Below are 21,196 nucleotides of genomic sequence, written 5' to 3'. Positions count from 1 at the left end.
TCAAGGATTTTGGCTATATTTAATCGAAAGAGGTGTATGTGTGTACATTTGTGGTGCGGCTGGTATAAACATAAGCATTGATTAGAGTGGTCACGATCAGCTCTGGTGGCTGTGTTGGAGTCGTAGTGTGCCGCAGATGTGTGCAGTAAATAGTCTAAACATTAATAGCAAGGAAAGCCCCTTATACTTGAGAGTGGCCACACATGAAGTGTTTCTTAGGGGTTATAAGGCCTTATGATTTCATGCGATGCGGAAAACGTGGAATCCAGTCATGAAAACAGAATTTACTGAATAACGCGGAATGTCACGGAATTTGTCAAAGTTTGAATGAACTAATCAAAAGTAGGTCATTACACTTAAATCAAACCGCAATATGGACTAGTATCTGTAAATATTATGCCTCAAAAATACCATTTAAATGTGAATCCTGCATGTTCTGCGTGTCTCTGTTTTAATGAATGGAGCAGACGACCGGTTTTGTTTACTACGCACACTGAAGCATGCGTGACGCTCACTGTGATTTCAGCATTTGACCATTCCATTTTAGGAAAACTAGCATCATATCATATACACACAGAAATGTAAAGGTAGACACGGCAACCCATCAAAATAAAAGTCTATTAATAAAATAATAACTCGAAGACATTGTGCCAGAAATATATTACTGCTATTGCTGCTACTACTACTATTACTAAAATGAAACAACCATTATTTTTTAGGATATAATCACACAACATTTCTTCCATGTTTTAATTTTAATAGTAAATTCCCCTTTGTTTGCCAAAAAAAAGTTTGCTTAATATTCAATAATAATATAAATAATATAAAAAGATAAATGAACTTAATGTTTTATGCCTTCATTTGATAACCAGAACATTTTAAAATGCACAACACAGTATTTCTGAGGGTAAAAAAAATACCTTTTTATAAGGCTATTTTAAGAATAAATTTGAATAAATTAAGTATGCCTTCAAATAATTAGACATGCTAAAACACAGAATTTGAACAATAAAACATGGTGAGAAAAAATAAAACATTTCATAGTGCCCTAAACGTTATTTTTGTTCCACCTTTATTAAATTGATGTGAAATTGTATAAGTTTCATGATTTTAATTAATTAGACGTGCTTTTTGATTAATAAAATTTAATTTACCATTAAAAAAAAAAAGAGTTGAGAAAAATTTAAATGGAAAAAAATGGAATTTGGAAAACAATAAAATGGAATTTGGGAAAAAATAAAACAGATTTCATAAGGTTACAGTATAAATAAAATAATAATAATAATATATAAAAAAGGTTTCCATTGCAGTTTTGCAAAATATTTCTTTTTTGAATTGCATGAAAAACCACGTCATGCGAGTATAAAAACTTGTCTTTGCACATTTTTAATTCACAATTTCAATTTGCACAATTTGAAGGGTAGTGGAAACACAGCTATTGTTGGACAATTTAGAAGGAGGAGAAAATAAGATTGAATAAAATTGAACCAATGTTCACAAACAAAGAACTAACCACGTGTGACCTTTACAACATGATTACGTAATGCATGAAGTCCAGCTACAGCAAGACAAGCATTTGTGGTTAAAAAGTTTGTAAAAAATGTAATTTTTTTTTTTTAGAAAATAACCAATCATTTTGCTAGATAAGACCCTTATTCCTCGGCTTGGATCGTGTAGAGCCCTTTGAAGCTGCATTGACACTGCAATTTGGACCTTTAACCCGCCGATCACCACTGAAGTCCACTATATGGAGAAAAATCCTTTAAACACACTTGTACAGTGTAAGTCTCACTACTGACAATAGACTTTCTTTTTCGCCTAAAAACATTCTGCAATGTGACTGCACTTTTACTACGTTAACCACAAATACTATTTCACAGAGTCAAAAATTTAAAACACGCTGAACCTTAAAAGATCCGACACCATGCTTTCTAGCCTTCAGCAAAAATATAATTACTCTCCATCCTGATGCCACGTGACTGATGTGCTTGGCCCTTTTACACAGAACAGATACTGTGATCTTAGCTTAGTAAGACAAGGTTTCCCATTCCCTGCACTGAGTGCAAATACCCTATTATATAGCCTGGCCTTCTTTGTCCAAGCATTGGTCTAATGGACAAAAGTAATTAGGCTAAGTGACAGGGGTCCTTCTTCACAATTGTTAAATGCATATTATCCGCAAGTCCAAAAGATAGTGGTCTAGACAACATGGCTATCCGACAGATAATGGTCTAGCCAAAATGAGCGATCTATTGAAAGGAATATCTAGACAGTGGCAAACAGAAATAAAAAAAAACAAAAAAAACATTTTAAATATGAAGAACACAGACAATAAGCCATTTATATCTATCCATCTGTGTGTGCGTATGTGTGTGTGTGTCAGAAAATTATCTTCCTCCATAATGTTTACTGATAAAACCTAGCATGATAAAAACACATGCAGATACTGCATTACTGAGGTTGTATCAGATGAAATCTCTGAGGAAAAGGCTGGGTTGCACATTAAGGGATTTCAACAAATTACAGAGCTGTTAGCAATGTCTGAGCCTACTGGACTGAAATGCTAGTTTTTAAAAAGCCTCTAGCAAAAACGTTGAACCCTCAACCTACATTTGTTTCTCGCTCCGCTTATGTATTGTTGATGCAGTAATATCAATAACTTTAGCACCACATATTGAACATTACATCAAACCAATATAAGCTGTTCAGGAGCGCCACTTTTTTGGCCGTAATACGTATCCATAATAATTCTGCAGCAGGCGATACAATAAGACTTATATTACAGAAACTTATTGTTTTATTTTATTTTTTATTTTTTTTCCCCGTTTTATTTTTTCTGCATTCCTTTTTTTCTAGACTATGTTTTAATGATTAAATTTAAAATTATATATTAAACAAAAAGCATGTCTAATTAAAAAAACCTGAAACACTGGGTTTTACATTTTTATGATAAATAAATTCTGGTAAATATTTCCTTCTGGTAATTATTTCTCAATAGAATGATGTTTTAATAATAATTTTTATTATGAGTAGTACTATTATTACATTTAGTAATATTTTGTTCGGTCACATTTTCTTCAAGTTAAACAAAAATTTAATTTTAACAGGTTGCTATGAAGACCTTTAAATTTCTGTTTGCATATGATATTTAGATAGTATTGCTCATAAGAAACAGTAAAATTCCTATGAAGTGACTCTCTGAGCAGTTCATGTACTCAAATTTTGAGGTGGCTGAGGCTGAAAACACAGAGCGTCGCATGCTTCAGTATGTGTAGTAAACGAAACTGTGTGTCTGCGCTATTCAATCACACAGAGACTAGCAGAACATGCAGGATTCATATTTAAATAGTATTTTTTGCAGCTTAATATTCACAGACACTAGTCTATATCATGTTTTGATTTAAGTGTACTGACCTACTTTTGATTTATTCATCCAAAATTCAAACAATTCCATGACATTCCACGTTATACAGTAAATTCTATTTTAATGACTAGTTTCTGTGATTCCGTCCAGAAATTATATGGCCCTAGAAAAGGTATGCAATTTGCTCCATTTAACAAAAAAAAAAGAAAAAAAGTAAAAAGTTAAATTTGTATGTGTTTGAAATATAAAGCTGTCTGTGAGATACAAATTTACCTGACCTCCTCAGAAAATAGTCCCACGCAACTAACGCTCTGGAGTAGATTTGAGTTTTTATAAATACTTTTAGCTACTGTTTTATAAAGTACACTCAGAGTGATTGCTTTTCACTATCTTCTATACTCTATTCCACGCTGCTCATGAGAATTGACAAACGCATCAATAACTCTAAACCTGAACCAGAGAGATTAATTAACCACCTTGATCCAACTTCTTTCTGACAAAATGCATTAGAAAATCCTCAATGCAAAGAACCCACGAGGTGAATGCATTCAGAAGTAAAAGATAACATCAACCAATGACCCTCCACCGTCCAGACTCGCCAACAAAACAAGATGCATTGAGTCCCACGAATTCGATTCACCTCAGACTCATGGGAGCGCGTTAACGCACAGGAAGACACTTCCAGGATCTCCGCCCCCAACTCTGGTAACAACGCAGAGCTCCTTTCAGGGTATTGCACTGTTCTATTAGCTTGTGCTAGGTTTGCCATCCAATCTAATAGGAATGCCACTTTTGATTTGCAGCTTGCTGGCAGAGTTTCAAATTTGAACTTTATAGCATATTCATTCCCTGGATGCCATCCTTGAAGTTTAAAAGCAAATGTGAGTTTTCAAATAGAATTTGTGAAGCTTCTTTGCAGCATCAGCAAAATATTTAATCTCACAGAGCACAGCAATCAAGACAAGTTAGAAATTATATATGGGGGAAAAAAAAAAAAAAACTCTAGCAGCTATGCTGCATAATGTTTGTAAGACTCCCTGAGTTAATAGAACTAGCACCTCAGACCACATCTGAGCAGACTCCAGGCACTTCTGTATTACTTGAATGTATTCATGAACACACATGCCAGACACACTAAAAATAGAAATGTGTGTCGACCGCCGAACTTCCACAATCTACATTTGATAAAGACATGTATGGGTACGCTTTAAGGCAAAACTGCTCAGAAGAGTCTGTGACGGGTGTTAGAATGCAAGGCTGCGTGTTTATATCAAATTACTTGTCTGTGAAAGCTCAGTAAGAAACATAATATCTAGAAGACATCTTAACATATGGACCTTTTTCACAATTCTCAGAAGCAGAAGCCGTCATAGTCGGGTAAGCTTCTGTAGTGGTAAATGGAAACTACAACACATATTGTGTTTGCATTCACATTTGCTCCAACAGCAAGTGAATAAATCCACAATAGCATTCCTATGACTTTCCAAATAATATCGAAAGATGGATTACAGCGGTCAGAAAAGAGAAAGCTGTCAAATTTGCTGTCACTCCCTCAGCCGCCGTGACAGAAATACTCAAACAGCAGTGTTTAAAGCATTAGTTAAATTCCAGAATAAACAATCAGTTAATACTTTTAACCACAAATGCTCATCTTGCACCAGCTTGATCTCACGGATGACACAGTCAAGCCTTTTGAAGCTGCATTTAAACTGCATTTTGGAAGTTCAAACTCACAGGCACCACTGAAGTCCACTAACTAATATGGAGATAATTCCTGAAATGCTTTCCTCAAAAAACATCATTGTTTTACGACTGAAAAAAGAAAGACATGAACATCTTGGATGACAAGGGGGTGAGTAAATTATCTGTAAATTTTTCAACTTCTCCTTTAAAGGCAAAAAGTAAAGACAAACTATAACTGAGCAATACAGCTAAAAAAAATAATCTTTGTATTTTGCAGCATTTTGATAATATTCTATATTAGTGATTCATAAATGTATTGTCAACATCCTTATCAGCCCACAAGAATAAAGGCCTGTTCACACCAACATGTTCAGCATGAAAATTTGGTACTCTTTCCACATTTTATTTGCCTGTTATGACCAATGCATAAAAACGGCAGACAGACTGATCAAAAATAGAAATTCAATTTCAATATGTGGCAGGGCTTGAAATTGCGACCGTTTTGGTCGCATATGCTCCTGGAATTTAATCTGCGCGGCCTCAAAATATATTTGGGAGCATTTGTGCGAATGCAAGTAATTGTTGTGGTGCGACTTGTTTTTATTTCTTTACAAAACTTTCGCTAAGTACTCCACAGTGCATGACTGCTGTGAGCTGATACAGTGAGCCGTTCTATCCAACATTAGTTTACATAACCAATTAAACTTCATCTTTACATTCTTAGCTTTAATGCAGATTTTAGATATTAGCCGTCAATCACTCGCATCGCGCTCTGTTGGAACTCGGAACCGGCTGGATTTTGCTCCAAACGTTTTTTTTCAACCAATCTCTGTTCCGGATTTGCACTGCATTGCAATTAGAGGTGTGCGATATGAACATTTTTGATTCTTGACAATTAAAATATCCCTATGATCTGCTATTACTGAAGAAATAATGTAAGCCTATCGTGCTACAGCCCACATTCTATCTGTTGCAGTTCTGGCGCCTCCGTCTCACGCGACATACATTCACACCAAATGTTTACTCGGCAGCAGAATTCCACTCACTAAACACTGCACTTATCTGCAATCACACAAGTACATTATTTGCATGTGCTTTAAACCTTGCTGCTTAAACACTTAATTTGTGTGCTGTTCTGACATGCGCTTACATTTGAAGCGTGCACACTCAAAAATAAATAAATAAATATAAAGCCCGTCAAACAGCACCTGATTGCTGGAGTAAGTTATCTTTCATGTGTGGTTTGGCCCAGGTGTTTTATGTAGCATAATTTCACAGAGCTAAAGTCTGTCAGACTTTATCTGTTTTTGCTGCGGATATTGAAATTATAATCTAATTTTAATCAGAAACAACTCATGCATGCGACATCTTTGTGTGGATTAAGTTTAAAAATGCAGTGGTTGCCTCTAATTAAAATAGCTACAGAGAGTTTGACCTGTAATAGAGAAAATAAGCATCTTGTTCATGTACTCATATTTTCATTCTTTCTTGTCCCTTTCTTTAAGGCAATAAATAATTATATAAAAAAAGGCTTTCAAAATCAGCGCATTTGTTTCTAAAGCATCGGTGATCAGAATCGGCCATGAAGAATCAAGATCAACGCATTACTAAAACAAAGTGTGTGGTAATGAATTCAAGATCAGTGAAGCCATTAATCATCAAGAGTTTGCTGGCCATTCCTCTCAATTGGCAGTTGTGGTGCTCCTTAATATTCATTGAGTGCTCCTAAATTTTATTTGGTGCTCTTAACTTTTTGAACTTGGGAGCACCAGTGCTACCAAGCAAAAAAGTTAATTTCCAGCCCTGTGTGGTGCTTACTGAAGAACATAAATACCCTGGTTACCCCAGTATACAGAGCAGCGCTCACCAGCTTTTCATTTGTAAAACCAGGCGCATTAACAACAGTCTAAAATGTGAGTAAATCACTCGCATATCCAACTAAATTTCTATGCTAGGCGAACAAGTAATGTCTTTCGTTAGCCACTGGCTAATAAATAGTTGGATTTCACTTGCACGTCTCTCTTTTTTCAGACGAAAAGAAATTAAGGTTTTTGAGGAAAACATTTCAGGATTTATCTCCATATAGTGGACTTCAAAGGGGATCAGTTGCAAACTGCAGTTTTAATGCAGCTTCAAAGGGCTCTACACAATCCCAGCCAAGGAATAAGGGTTTAGCGAAACGCTCGTCATTTTAAAAAATAAATAAATACATAAGAATGTATATACTTTTTGCTTGTCTTGCACTAGCTCTGCGTCCACAACTTCACGTATGACGTAATTACTTTAGAAATGTCACACGCCAAAGGTAAGGCAGGGCAAAAAACTTTATCTCATTTTCAAAATCATTCAACGTTGTTGTTTTATCTTTTTTTGTAAAGGCCGTTTGACTTTCTTTGCAATACAAGCATTTGTGGTTAAAAAGCATAACAATGTTTATATTTTAAAAAATGGCAGATCGTTTCACTAGATAAGAACCCTTTGAAGCTGTATTAAACCTGCAATTTGGACCTTCAACCTGTTGATCCCCATTGAAGTCCACTATATGGAAAAAAAAACCTTAATTTCTTTTTGAATGAAGAATGAAAGACATGAACATCTTGGATGAGCAAAATATCAGGAAATTTAATTCTGGAATGAATTCCTTTGTAAAAAAAATAAAAAATAATAATAATTATAATTTTTTTATAGTCATTTATAGTCTATTCCTTACAGCCTTATTTTCACCCATGTTAAATTCACTGCTACAAATAGTCTGCTGTAAATAAAGAGTGACAAAACAGTCACAGACCCAGAAAGAACGTCACAATCATCACTTTTAATGTTGTGTTTAAAGGACAAGGTCACTGATTTTCAACCAGCTTTCTGTTACAATGTTGGTTGTAAATAAACATGCACTCTAGCCTGAAAGTACACATCATATATATATATATATATATATATATATATATATATATATATATATATAGCTGTATATATAGTCGTTCTGCACAGACAGACAAATCTTGACACTTGATAATTTGCCCTTTAAGTGGCAGCTGAGTCATTATCACCACAACTCAACAGCAGACTCAAATGTGAAATACAGTGAAAATCTAGTTTAAATAATCAAGGCATGTTTTCCACAGTTTAATCACCAATTCATTGTTTACATTTGTGTAAATGTTATAACAATGATTATGTGAAACTATAGTGGTCAACATTTAAAGTGGATCAAAGCCTTTCAGAGTTGTCTTAAAACCGAAACAATACCCATTCTTGTATTAGAACAACTTTTTGATCCAGTTCAGAAATGCATACCTATATTCTCACTAAAACTTTCGTAACAGTATCACTGACAATTCATTTTAGCCACAACTGCCAAATTTGTTCACTTCGACAATAAACTGCGAACAAATTTAATTTAGTTCGAAACTGAATCACTAAAATAAGACATTCTAAACTGACTCATGGAATTAAACTGAACTTGCCAACTCTAACGTCATTTGTTCTTTAAATTTAGAGTTATTAAAACACAAGACGTGAGGTAAGAAGGGATCACAAAATTAGTCTAATGGCACTTAATGATCTAATAAAAATACGTTAAAATCATTACGTTTACTATTCTTTAATATTCTGTGCCTGAACCCTCAAAGTATTACACGCTATGCCAATGAAAACTGTTCTAAAATGCTGCATATTTTACAGAAAGCTGTTAAATATTCACAAATTGCCACCAAAGTCACGTAAGGTGAACTGTACTGTAGTTTTCTGATAAAACTCTCTGCCTTTCCTTAATTCTCAAACAACATGTGCCCTTTATACTAGGAAGAGCACTTGGGCCCGCTGCAAATTTACATGTTGAACTTGACCTTCAGGTCACACACAACAAAAGTATGCAACCGCGTGGGTGGGGGGAGGGGTGCTACAGAGGTTTCATTAGTCTGTCAGAGAGCAGGAAGAGACAAATGAACAGCTAAAGCACGGGTCACAAATACGCCCATCCCCCAAACACCACCACACTCGAGCCCAAGTTTCAGCTCTCGCTCGTTTATATAACCTTTAATCTGGGAAATAAACCAATATGATGTGATATATGACTACCTCACAGAGCTGTCTGAAGAATGGTAAACACACAGTAAAATACGTGTGTTGCATAAGAGTTATCGGTCCTGAAATGCTATATTGGGTCATGCTTAATAACCATGCTAAAGAGGTACCACACCGCCCGAACGATGAGTAATAAGGCGGCCGATAATTCCACTAAAGAAATAATCTGAGAAACGTTAAAAGAAAATGAGTGACCTGTGTTACTCGTTGGCAAAGAAAAGGGGAAGTAGCTTTCTGAAATTTTACTTCCACTTACGGTCGTATCTGTGTTTTACAGAACCTGAGTCAACATAGACAAAAGGTAAACAGCCAGAGGTCAGACAACATAATGAGACGAGATTCATTACTGCGGATCACATTGTAGTTCACTAAAACCACGTCTGAAAGCCCGTGGCTGCTTTACTACCTCATATTTGTGCTAGTTAATAAATGAGTCATCATTTTAGAGTTCCTAAACAGTTTACAACCTTGACTGATATTTATGATTACTTTTTAAAGGGAAGTTGCGGTACCCACTAGAGTCAACAGACGCATAAATAATGAGTCCGAAAAGGTTTCCCGTCTTTGACTGTCACACGCACTGAAAGTCCCACCCAAAACTTACACCACGCTTTTGCTATTTCTATCTCTTATAAAGCACCTCTTGAAAAGCATTCTATGAACATATTATTCATATGCAATTTGGACTGTCAAGGGCTTTTCGCACCCATGTGTCATTAATTACATTTATATTTCAGACTGTATACCCTCCTTAACCTGAATTTTGTCCCCGACACTGCGCTGTGCTATTTTTTATGCTTTCATAACACCCCAATACTATGTATAACAGCACATTTGAACTCGCTGTAACTGATATCTAAATTTAGTCAGCTAGCAGTTTCTGGGAATCATTCACAGAGGGAAGGAAGCTGACCATGGTGAAGTCAATCACACCAGGGACCGTCCCGCACGTCTATAGCGGGATGCCTCTTCCCCTCCCCCACCAAACAAACACACACACACACACACACACACACACACACACACATCCACAACATGAGCCATGATAACCCAGATAGACGAGGTGCTGAAAAAAGGCTTCATCAGATTAGGTGTCAAATTGCACATAAGCCGCACTTAATTCAAAAGGCGATGGCATTTTTTGTATGCTAAAATACTTCCTTCTATACAAGCTTCATATTCGTATTGCAAGTACACCATTCGATGGCTGAAGTTTCTGTTTTTTCTAACAATGAGAGATAGACCTGTCAAACGATTAATTGCATCCAAAATAAAAGTTACTGTACTGAGTACTGTGTACATTTAGACATATATTTGTAAAAACATTTGGCTACATATATTTATATTTATCTATAATTTAAATTATATATACATATAAGTATTTTATATAAAACATGTTTTCTTAAACACAAGAATGTGTGCATTTATATATACATATATACACAGTACACACACATATGTAAACAAACTTTTGTTTTGAATGTGATTAATCGTGATTAATTGTTTGACAGCCCTAATGAGTGATTGGGGTAATACTCAGAAAACCTGTTTGTAAACAGTCATTTTTTGCATAAATGTATACTAAATATTGTTCACATATTTTCAAACATAACTAGCTGAAAAGACACCTAAACAAAGTTCATTATTAAAGGAAAAGTCCACTTCCAGAACAACAATTTACAGATATTGTACTCACACCCTTGTCATCCAAGATGTTCATGCCTTTCTTTCTTCAGTCGTAAAGAAATTGTGTTTTCTGAGGAAAACATTTCAGGATTTTTCTTCATATAATGGACTGCTATGGTGCCCCGAGTTTCAACTTCCAACATGCAGTTTAAATGCAGCGTCAAACGATTCCAAATGCGGTTGTAAACGATCCCAGCCAAGGAAGAAGGGTCTGATCTAGCGAAGTGATTAGTTATTTTCATAAAAAAATACAATTTAAATAGTTTTTAAATCGCTCATTTGGGATTGTTTGAAGCCGCATTTGAACTGCATTTTGAAAGTTTAAAATCGGGGCAACACAGCAGTCCATTTTATGGAGAAAAATCCTGAATGTTTCTCTCAAAAAACAATTTCTTTACAGCTGAAGAAAAAAAGACATGAACATCTTGGATGACAAGGGGTGAGTACATTATCTGTCAATTTCTGTCCTGGAAGTGGACTTTAATTATTCGCTCTCAATTACTCCAAACCCGTAAGACCTTTGTTCATCTTCACAACACAAATTAAGATCCGAGAGCTTTCTGTCGGCGCCAATAGCCTTGTGGTTAGTGCTCACGGTGACCCGTGTTCGAATCCCGTCTCGAGGTCCTTCGGCCGCTTGAACTGAGGCGCCAAAGCAATCACGCCTGCCACGTTGAAGAGCGCCAAAACCGTACTTATTGTTTGATTTTGTTATGATTTTGGCAGCATTTTAAAGCTGATACTTTGTTTATTAAAAAGTAACAAAGCACAAAGCTTATTGCGATTACTACAGCAAGTGCGCTACAAATAGGCTAATATGAAGTTATTGTGAATTTAACAGAACACAGCATATAGATTAATATATTGATAACAAGAAGCCATAGTATCGACTATAAACGAGAACTGTTAACGACATTGCCAATATCCACACAGCTGACAGTTTACCTGTTGCAGTTTAAGTTGTGCACAAAATGGACATTACTTCGTACGCCTCTGTCATCTCTCTCACCCTGCACAACTGGAGCTGCTTCTAGCATGTGTGCCATTAATGCGGCTGAAAGTCTTTTCTTCCACTGAAACTTTATGCGCATCATGTCAGTTTAATATGTGAACATACAAAAAATGTGATCGCAATCAGTAAAAAAAGGGTGTTACTTAAAAATATTTAGGTATAAATATATAGCCACCAGTGGCAACCGCAGCAAAAACGTTATTAATATTTTTTACATTTTTGGTCGACCGTTTTAGTCGCAGTCTGCAGCCCTGCCTAATACTGTTTTTAATATTGTAAGACATGATGCAAAAGCAAAAGACACTCATCTGAACTCATCATGTGTGGATGTAACAACAGCACTTTAAACGGGATGAATTTTAAAACACTTTTTAATTACTATCGCGTTTTCAAAACCTATATTTTATTCTACGTTTAGCAAAGTGGAGAGAATTTAAAGGGGTCATCGGATGCCCATTTTCCACAAGTTGATATGATTCTTTAGGGTCTTAAAGTAAAGTCTATAATATACTTTGGTTAAAAATTCTCAATAATTGTGTAAAACAACATCCTTTTTACCTTGCCAAAATTAGCTCTGCAAAAATCATCCCATTTTGGTCAAGGCTGCTTTAAATGCAAATGAGCTCTGCTCGACCCGCCCCTCTCTTCTCTCTGTGGAGTGACGACCCTGTTTACTTTAGCCGCATTTAGCCGCTAAACTTGCTAACTAGCACATTATTAGGAAAGGCGATCGCAAAGATTCATAAAAAAACCCTTATACTCACTTCTGCTGTAAGTGAAGCTGGATCACGAATGATTCACGTGAACATAGACGGATATATGTAGATCGGGAGCACATTCCCTTCACAAACAAACGTAATCCACTGCATCTTCAGTAGCTCAGATGTCAGGAGTAAATGACGACCACTACGTTCATTATTACATCCAGCAACACAACATCTCAATCGCTCAATTCTTGTCTTACATCCCTGCTCCGGCATCAAAACATGGAGGTTGGACTATTACAACTGATCTGAGGTAAGACGCTCATGTCAATCAACTATCATGGGAGCGGCCTCTGTGGCTGTGAAGCAACAACGACAGGCCTCTGAGAATGGCTCGATATGAAAAAGGGGATATTATTTTTACAGATTAATTAAAAACCACTGCATGGATTTTTACCATTATAGGGTAGATTTGTACATACACTGCCAACACACATTAATGTTCAAACAGCATGTAAAAGTGAACTTAGCATCCAATGACCCCTTTAAAACTGAAAACAAAACCCTTTTTTTTCGAAACGTTTTGGTGGTTTTACTAAAATCCCCCCGTCGGTTTTTCACCAACCACAAATGAACAGTACAAAAAATAAAGTATGAAAAACCATCCACTACCAAAAGACAACTCTACTGTAAACACCAGGTAAGATTTTTTGTATGAATGTAATACCAAAATGACTATTTTGCCACTAAATACCCATTACCATTCCAAAAATTGTTTACATTCTATAGCATCTACTTTAATTTTAACACAAATCAGACAGCCATTCTAGTGTCTACAAGACTGGGGGAGGGGAGTGCGAGTCACTTTGTACAAAAATCAATCTATTATGTTACTAGATATTACAAACTGGCATTTATAATATTATTTCACTGCTTTTGGTTATTCTTCTTTTGGTGTTATTTACCTACACCCTAATGAATCAAAAGTCTTGCATATTCCCAGAAAATAGCTTACTCCTGTGTTAAAAAACAAGGTGGAGATACTGATACAGTGTGTGCAGTACAGTGTTACTTCAAACACAGCATGTGATTGATGGACTTGATAGCAGGCCACCAACCATATAATTCATCAATCGTTCAAGAAACAGACCTGAGAGTCATTTTAACTTCACTTGAACTCAACTCCATGTTAACTAACCAAACCGTCAACACTACAGTGTGCCCCAGAACAAATGCACATAGAAAGCAAATAAACAATGCCAAAATGAGTTTACTAGCTGCCCTCCATATCTGACATAATCACTTGTGTGCAAAAAAGTTATAATTGCTGCTTTACGATCTGGACGAATTAAACATCCACTTTACATATCAATTACAGTATTATACTGTATCGAATTGCATAACTAGACAACAGTTACAGTTCGCAGTGGTGTTCCTCAACGACCTTGCAGAAAATAACACAGGCCTTGTTCAAGAAAGCACAGACCATGGCAGGCATTTTCAAGCTTTCACCACCATCTGCCCATCTCATCTCAACCTTGAGGCTCAAGAGAAACGGGGTCAACGACACCGCACCGCAACAGAGCACAGACGCAAACGTCACGTTTCAACACGTCGGCTGGCCCGATGGAGGAAAGAGGGGGAGGAAAAAAAGAGGGAAAAAGCGCAATAGATCAGATCTGTCTGTCCCATCCCCCACATCTTGCTTCAATCCACTCTCAGGCACAAGTTACATAACCGTGCCACTCTTCCACTTAGAGAGACGCAGATTTCAAACAAAGACTGAGAGACTCAAAATCATCTACTCGTAGAATCTAAAACAGACTCTGTTTATAATTTCAAACACTTTATTTGTATTTTTACAGCAGGCCTAATTTTGAAGGGGGGTTGTGTTTAAATGAGCTAGGTCAACCTAACCCCAGTAGTAAATGACTTTAAGGCTTGGTGATCTAAATAGGTTACATGTGAGCCATTACAATGGGAGTTTCCCAACACACATGGCCTTCAGATTACACACACACACACACACACATACGCACGCACATTACAGTGCTCCCCACCCCCACCGTAGACTAAACACTGTGATCCTAATATCTCACACACACATACACATTCATCTTATATAGATCATCATTTTACACTTGAAATAAAACCATAAGACTCTGAAGTACAAAATAAGCCACAAGTTGTAGCTTGTCTTGGTCAAATCTAATCACATGCATTGCAGGATTTGACAACGACAGCGTATGTCAATATGCATACTAAGAAATATCACTTTACATGTGAACAATTATAAATTCATGATCCTGTCATTCAACACACACTCCTGTTTGTCCAAACACTGAATGTGAGTTAAGCTCCCCTCCCCCACTCTCATAGAGTTAGTGCATTGCCCACAACACTGTCATGTGCTTGTGCTGATCTTCATGTACAGTCTTATTATAAACATTGATTATTAATACAGTCATGTCATATTCACCTATCTGAAGAGCAAAAGAGTGTGATTCACCTATAAACACATAGGTGCATTATTTACCTAGAATAACATAAGAGTATTTATATGAGAAGATCAATCTGAGTAGATTTTATGGTGTGTATTAGAATGAATGTTAAAACTAAGCTGTCTTATATTCAAATACACCAATAACTAATAAAACACCACATGCACAGAAGTCAATTCAATGCACTATTTACTTAAAAACACTGTTGGCATTAGAGACTAAGGTTTTGTTGAAATTGTTTTGTACACATCTAAACTACTAAACAATCTGAAGTGGTGCTGCATTTACGCGCACACACACACACACACTCAAACACATACACACACTCTCTGCTGCCCATCCCCCACCCAGCCAGATCATCCAAAAGAAATGCCCTTGCCAAATTATAAATCGCTATATATTATTATTAAAAACACACAAAGCTACATAAACACACACACGCTGCTATATTATCGATATATAGAGAAAAATGAAGAAAACACTCACTTTAATACCCGGATGAGCGCGAGGGCTGCCTTTCACTGCTTGTGTGGAATTTCCTCCTCCTCGACTATTTTGTCAAATAGTGCTCAAACAAAGCGTTATAAAGCTGCTTTGAGGTGGCAGATCGTCAGATAAATTCCCAAACAAGAGTCCGGTCCCGTTCGCATCGGCGTGGAGCGGAATAAAACCGTTTAAAAATAGATTTAAGAGCGATTGAGGTACATTGTGGGGCTGTTTGCTAGTGGAGAAAGAGCCAAACGGTTCAGGAGCAGCCAACGGCTTCAGACACTCAAACACTGGAGAGGTGACCTTCCAGGCGAAAATGGGGGAGGCCTGGGCGGTTGTCTCTGCAGCTTTGTTGAAACTGAAGGAGGAATATCGCAATAACATGCCTGCTCCTTCCATCTCAGGCGGCATTTTACACTAAACTGCGGCAGAGGCGTATAATTTAAGCGAGCTTTATCCCTCCCGTGACACATAAATGGAGAGATTTGAATATTTGTAAAACGCTAAACATTATATGATAGGTTAAGATTGATCTTTATAACTTCATAAATGTTAATTATTGTTTAGTGAAAGAAGCGCAACGGTGATAAATGTAATTGTTTATATTTTTAACAAAACACTACCTTCTTTTAACGCTGAAGTAAGCCTATGGGCGAGACTTCCGGTTTATTAGCCGCTACCAGAACAATAACAACGTGCAGTAAACGTAAAACTGTTTGCACTACAAACCAGTGAGTTAATAATTAAGATAATACATTAAAATGATATGGTAAAACACACCAATTTGCAATATCAAGCAGCAAAACAAGCTGTTTTGTACAGGGATGAAACCAGAAGCCGGACCCATAAAATTCACAAATGGCCGCATCCATTCTTACAGAAAGAAAAAGATGGATATGTTATTGATATTTTATGTTATTGGTATTTCATACAGCCTAATAACTTAGTTAAATATTGTATTATTTTATTCCATCTTAATGTGTTATTTTGATAGTCATATTTTCATGTATTACATTTGGAATTACTATTATTATTATTTTGTAAAAATAACACTTTCTGTTAACGTAAAAATGCAACAGTTACATATATAAATATTATCAATGAAACATATGACAAAAAAAGTATTCATTTCTAAATATCAATACTAAAAATGATGCTTTTCTTCGCCATGTTAAAAGGTTATGGGTCATCTCAACTTTGTAAGTTGGATATCAAAATTATCTTTAAGAATTTTTAATCATTCCTAGCATACGCACAGCATCATAAGACGTTGTTATTTGGTTAAATTCCAGTTGCGACGTCGGGTGACCAAAATTGTCAATTTAACGTCAAATGTCAACATTAATATTTTTTCCAATAACGATATAAGCTGATGTTGATATTTAGTTGTTTTTAGGCTGTGTAACCAAAATCCAACCTTAAGTCAACGTCAAATTGACATCAAATACTGATGTCAACCCGATTTTCATGTTTTAACCAAAATGCAATGTCAACCTGATGTTATATTGACGTCTGGTACCTTTCTTTATTTCTTAAGTATTTTCCAGCACGCGCACAGCGTCATAAGACGTTATTTGGTTAAATTCCAATTGCGATGTCAGGTGACCAAAATTCAGTGTCAATTCAACATCAGATGTCAACATTAATATTATTTTAAATAACGACATCAGCTGACGCTGATATTTTGTTGTTTTTAGGCTGTGTAACCAAAATGCAACGTTAAGTCAACGTCAAATTGACATCAAATACTGATGTCAACCCGATTTTCATTTTTTAACCAAAATGCAACATCAACCTGATGTTATACTGACGTCTGGTACTTTTTTATTTCTTAAGTATTTTTTCAGCACGCGCACAGCGTCATAAGACGTTATTTGGTTAAATTCCAATTGCGATGTCAGGTGACCAAAATTCAGTGTCAATTCAACGTCAAATGTCAACATTAATATTTTTTCCAATGACGACATCAGCTGACGCTGATATTTTGTTGTTTTTAGGCTGTGTAACCAAAATTCAACGCTAAGTCAACGCCAAATTGATGTCAAATACTGATGTCAACCCGATTTTAATTTTTTAACCAAAATGCAACGTCAAGCTGATGTTATATTGACGTCTGGTAACTTTCTTTATTTCTTAAGTATTTTCCAGCTCGTCAACGTTAATATGATTTCCAATAACGACATCAGCTGACGCTGATATTTTGTTGTTTTTAGGCTGTGTAACCAAAATGCAACGTTAAGTCAACGTCAAATTGACGTCAAATACTGATGTCAACCCGATTTTCATTTTTTAACCAAAATGCAACGTCAAGCTGATGTTATATTGACGTCTGGTACCTTTCTTTATTTCTTAAGTATTTTCCAGCTCGTCAACGTTAATATGATTTCCAATAACGACATCAGCTGACGCTGATATTTTGTTGTTTTTAGGCTGTGTAACCAAAATGCAACGTTAAGTCAACGTCAAATTGACGTCAAATACTGATGTCGAACCCGATTTTCATTTTTTAACCAAAATGCAAAGTCAAACTGATGTTATATTGACATCTGGTACTATTCTTTATTTCTTAATTATTTTCCATACATAATTACGTCTTGAGGGGGCGCTCATGTGCAATTTAAACTTGAATTTATGATCATTTCGCTAACATGTGAAGCCAGCATTATGGTGTGTTCATGTCATTTCAAAATTACCATAATTGTGTGCTTGAAATAAAATAATATTAAATAAAAAAAAATTTAATTTCAGATTAAATACAAAAGCCAACAGTATAAATGATACCGAAGCAATAATAATACCAAAATAATACCAAAATTCACAGTACTTTAAAAAAACAGCAGTTTAAATAATACCAAAGCAATATATTATTTAGACAACCAAAATATTAAATTTAATAATTAAATTCCTTGAAATAGCAGGGTAAATACAAAATCTAACATTATAGATGATACCGAAGCAATAATACCAAAATACTACCAAAATTTTACAGTATTTAAAAAACCAACTGTATAAATAATACCAAAATAAAACAAAATAACTTAGTCTCAAAAAAAAGAAAGAAAATTTCTTGTCATTTCAGAATACAACCATTAGTATAAATGATACCAAAGCAATAATACCAAAATTATACCAAAATTTCAACCATTCTCAAACCAAAATGCAACGTCAACCTGACGTTATTTTGACATCCGCATATATAAATGTTCTGTAATTACGTCTTGAGGGGGCGCTCATGTGCAATTTCAAATTAACTTGAATTTATGACAATTTCACTAGCGTGTAAAGTCAGCATTATGGTGTGTTCATGTCATTTTAGAATGACCATATCTGTGCTCTTGAAATTTGCATTTTAACCAAACTCATAATTACATGTAAAATGGCAACAGTCTTAAGGTTATTTGGTACATCAACACATTTCTATTTGACATACTTTATTATAGCCAGAGTACCTGGTGTTTTTTTTATCCTAAAATATGCTGCGCAAACATTTAGAGGTGAACTAACAAATGAATGTAATGATTGAATATTTTGCTGCCATTAACAACAAAGCTGCACATGGATCCATTTTGGCGTTACGAGTGTTGCCATAGCAACAAATTATTTCTGAGTCTGAGGACGTGGACAGCTCTGAGTAGAATCTCATAATTACAGTAATTCAAGACATGAACGCAGCATTAATCCTTGGTTATGTGGTATATGGGGTGGGGGAGGGGCACGGTCGCCTCCAAAAGAAATGCTAAATGTCATGATTATATAATTATTTAATGGATCACATGATCAGATGTAAAATAAATTTGGTTGCCTTAGTAATCATGTAGCAGCCGTGTTTGAAAAATGCCATCTTTGCATGTAAACAGAGGTAGGAAGGCTTCATGTTGCCTTCGTCTAATTTTTGAAGGCAACATAGACATGTGTGTGGCTTTGGCAGTTAATGCAATATATAAAAATACATCCGTATTAGTTTTTTACATCTTAAATTGTAGTTTGTAGTCATGAAATATTTCAGTGGCTATAAGTAAAGCTCATTTGAATTTGTTGTAGATCACTAGATGTGTCCTGGAAGACTGAACTTTTATGCAAACAAGCTGTCTGTTAAGTCACTGACTGGGCAAAAAGGCTGTTTTTAAATACAGCCATTTTGTTCTTTTTTCCCTGCTGACACTCATTTCTTGCTCTCTTTCTGTGTCTTACACAATAACAGTGTTCAGGGTGGAGGGTTTGTGTCTGTTTGGCTGTAATCTTATCAAACCTCGAAGTGTGTAAAAGCCTTGAACAGAAGGTCTCTCCTCCTACCTTCTCTTGTCCTTTCGTCTTTCTTTCTATCGAACATCTGTTTATTTGGTTCTGCACCACAAAAAATCACTAGATGAGAAAATTAGGTTGTTTAAATTAATCTTCAACTAAAAATATTGACGTATTCCATTACACTATTGATACAGTAGCATGAGATAAAATATTGCAGTACTTTAAAACATTGATTTTCCCCCACCACTACTAAACATTTCATCCGTCCGTCCATTAGTCCATTCATTTGTGCTTCAACTCAATTTAGTTGTTTCTTAAATGGCATATTCATTCCTTTAATCCAACTTTTTATCAACACTGATAATTGTATAAATCATATCAAGAGGGAACAAACTATTAATGTAGTATGCCAAAAAAAGAATTACATTACCTGTATTTTCACAGTAAATAAGAAAAAAAAAAAACCAACAACAGTATAAACAATACCAAAACAGTAAAAATGATACCATTTCACAGTAAATTCAAAAACCAACAGTTTAAATAATACCGAAACAGAACAAAATAATTTAGTCTTCCAAAACAACAACAAAAAAAGTTGGTAACCAACAGTATAAATGATGTGAAAGCAATAAAATAATAATACCAAAATATCACAATAAATTCAGAAACCAAATGTGTATATGTAACCCTGGACAACAAAACCAGTCATAAGGGTCAATTTTTGAAAATAGATTATACATAAGCTTTCCACTGATGTATGGTTATATATATATATATATATATATATATATATATACTGTATAAATAATACCAAAACAAAACAAAATAATTTAGTCTCCCAAAAAACAAAAAAAAACAAAAACAAAAACCAAAAACAGAAATTAAATTTTTGCTTTTCAGAGTAAATGCAAAAACCATTAGTATGAATTATACCACATCAATAATACCAAAATTTCACAGTAAACTTAAAAACCAACAATATAATAATACCAAAACAAAATAATTTAGTCTCCCCCCAAAAAAACAGAAATTAAATGTAATTTCAGAGTAAATACAAAAATCAACAGTATAAATGATACCAAAGCAATAATACCAAAATTTTCACAGTAAATTAAAAAAAAAAAACAACTGTATAAATAATACCAAAACAAAATAATTATCTCAAAAAAAAAGAAAATTAAATTCCTTGTAATTTCAGAGTAAATACAAAAACCAACAGTATAAATACCAAAATACCAAAGCCAGAATAATACCAAGATTTTCACAGTAATTTAAAAAAACAAAACAAAAAAAACAACAACAACCGTATAATACCAAAATGAAACAAAATAACTTAGTCTCCCAAAAAAGAAATTAAATTTCTTGTAATTTCAGAGCAAATAAAAAACAAAAGTATAAATTATATGAAAGCAATAATACCAAAATA

General features: G+C 35.0%; 1 protein-coding gene across 1 annotated transcript in view; it reads right to left on the bottom strand.

The window, feature by feature from the left end:
- The window catches only part of tbl1xr1a (TBL1X/Y related 1a), a 62,194-nt gene extending 46,355 nt beyond the window's left edge, over positions 1-15,839 (bottom strand). The window contains exon 1 of the mRNA XM_051122438.1: positions 15,523-15,839. The gene's annotated coding sequence lies outside the window, so the exon portion shown is untranslated. The remainder of the gene's footprint in view (positions 1-15,522) is intronic.
- Positions 15,840-21,196: the final 5,357 nt, after the last annotated feature.

This window comes from Labeo rohita, chromosome 11, assembly GCF_022985175.1.
Source record: "Labeo rohita strain BAU-BD-2019 chromosome 11, IGBB_LRoh.1.0, whole genome shotgun sequence".
NCBI classification, from domain to species: Eukaryota; Metazoa; Chordata; class Actinopteri; order Cypriniformes; family Cyprinidae; genus Labeo; species Labeo rohita.
This window is presented reverse-complemented; position numbering and strand designations above follow the sequence as displayed.